We start from the raw sequence: 2,500 nt of genomic DNA, 5'->3' as shown, positions 1-2,500 counted from the left end.
TACATTTCTTTGTGCTTATCAATGTGAGGCATGACAATGCAAAAGAATGGAAAATTTTAATTCCACTACTTCAAATTAATACTGAGCTGCAAGGTCAGGCATAGTGTTGGACTACAATAATGTTCAACTCTTTTCCAGGCAATGCTCAGACTGCATATTATACCAGGCACAGGGTAAAATTAAGTACCAAGTGAATCTCATACCCAAGAGCCAATGAATCGCACCTAATGAATCACTAACGGCACTCAACCAATATTATAGCCTTTCTTTCTCAAAAGCAAAAATCCCTGCAATACCCAAAAAGTGCGAGCGGCTGCCGGGCTAACCCCAAACTGCTCATCTGCACTCTTCCAACTGCACTCTTGAAAGCTGAAAATACTAAATCCATAAACAAATGATATTATTACTTTTACTTCATTGTGGTGTACAGAGAGAGAATGCTTAATGAGGGTGTGGGGGAATAGTAATGAAGTAAAAAGCTTCATAACTCAGCCGCTGCCAAGTCCCTTGCTTGGGCTCATTTGTGTTATAAATTCTAAATTCCACAGGCATTTGTTAAAGACCCAATCCTGCAAGGTGCTGGGTGCCCTCTGCTCTCATAGATTTCAGTGGAAGGACTCAGACTCATAGGCTTTAAGGCTAGAAAGGACCATCGTGAACATCTAGTCTGACCTCCTGCACATTGCAGGCCAAAGAACCTCACTTACCCACTCATGTAATAGGCCCATAACCTCTGGCTGAGTTACTGAAGTCCTCAAATCATCATTTAAAGACTTCAAGTTATAGAAAATCTACCGTTTACTCTAATCTAACCTGCAAGTGACCCGGGCCCCATGCTGCAGAGGGGGACAAAACCTCCACAGGGTCTCTGCCAATCTGACCCCGGGGGAAATATGGCGATCACTTGGACCTTGAGCATGTGGGCACGACCCACTAGCCAGACACCTGGGAAAGAATTCTCTGTAGTAACTCACAGCCCTCCCCATCTCTAACCATTGGGAATATTTGCTATTAGCAGTCTCAGATGGGCCACATGCCATTGTAGGCAGTCTCATCATACCATCCCCTCTATAAACTTATCAAGTTCACTCTTGAGGCCTGTTAGGTTTTTTTGCCCCTACTGCTCCCTTTGGCAGGAGCTCAGTACTTCATGGGATTAAAATGGGGATTATGCATTTTAATTTAAAAACTAGTATTAGTTGCTCAAATTTATGCCCTCTAATACACCTGGGTAATTCCACTGACTGCAAAATGGTTACATGAGAATGGTCTTGTGCTTCCTGCTATTGTTGTAAAAATTCTCCTCTTCTGTGAATGCTTGACAGCTTTTTTTTTTTTTAAAACAACGTTTTTTAAACATCTACTGGGATTTTCTTCAAGCTTCTTTAGATGATCTTCACAAGTATAACTCATTCTTTTCACAAGAACAAATAAAGTGCCCAACTTCCAATGTCGTCAAGTTTCCTCAGGTTGTCCCTTTGACCAGCCTTCTCTTCAACTCAAGTAAGGCTCTGTGTCTTGAAGATCCCCATTAATGTATAGAATCCAGTATTGATGTAAATTACAGTAGATCACTTTTAAAGTAACAACCACTAGGCATTCCTAAAATGCTTTCCTGATGTCTCTCTTCCAGTCTGAGCCTAACTCAAAGTGTAATAAATTAGGTAGGTGTGTATGAAAGCAAAATTTTTGTCTTAAACAATGAAACCCATAACTAACCGGAAAACACTCATTTCTTCTGGTGCTGTCATTTACTAGAATCAACATTATCCTTCCTGTCTTTATTCAACAGAGAAAACAAAGCTAATCCCAATTTCTAAAAAGCTGGCTAATAAAGGAGACAAGGGATCATTAGTCTAATTAACTCATTCCTGTTTTCAGTTTACATTTCATTATGCCATTACACTCTTTGAAATGTCAATTTTTAAATACTATGGAAAACTGTTTAACATATAGACATTATGCTCAACAAACCTGGGCACATATAGAACAGTTACTCAATATTAGGAAGTTGATGTTACCTCGGAGTATCCCACAGTTAAAGCATTAACTTAAATCTATTTTAAATATTAAAAAATATTTATCTCATACTTGTTCACTTGTGTGATGATGGATTTGTGTGATATATATAGCTCACAGAAAGGTTGCTCAGACAGAGGTTCTTGTATTCACCTCTGGTGATCATGCCGTTTTATTTTGAAGTTTTGGGTTATATTAGTCAAAAGAGAATTCTTCCCGTCATGGATCTGGAATTTCCCTTCAGACCTTCCGTCTTTTTAGCGGGTATGTTACCATGGATTAATTTGACGAGTCATTACAATTGTATTTTAAACTGACGTTTAAATTAATATAAAATTGGTGGCTTTCTTGTCTGTGAACGTCCATAACTACGCAAATGCTTGGATCAACTTGTGTTGTCTGTAGAGCTCCTCTTGGTTTGTGCCAATGTATTTTTTGAATAAAACGCTTACTAAAATGTGTATATATGAACTATATTTCA

The 2,500-nt window shown here is 38.6% G+C and overlaps 1 protein-coding gene across 2 annotated transcripts in view; it reads right to left on the bottom strand.

Annotated features, from left to right (window-relative positions):
• The window catches only part of ESRRG (estrogen related receptor gamma), a 451,270-nt gene that overhangs the window by 260,271 nt on the left and 188,499 nt on the right, over nucleotides 1-2,500 (bottom strand). The window lies entirely within an intron of this gene.

Source organism: Terrapene carolina, unplaced genomic scaffold (genome assembly GCF_002925995.2).
Source record: "Terrapene carolina triunguis isolate 2854851 unplaced genomic scaffold, T_m_triunguis-2.0 Scaffold262, whole genome shotgun sequence".
Lineage (NCBI taxonomy): Eukaryota > Metazoa > Chordata > Testudines > Emydidae > Terrapene > Terrapene triunguis.
Note: the sequence above shows the minus strand (reverse complement) of the source record. Positions and strands in the feature narration are given on the sequence as shown.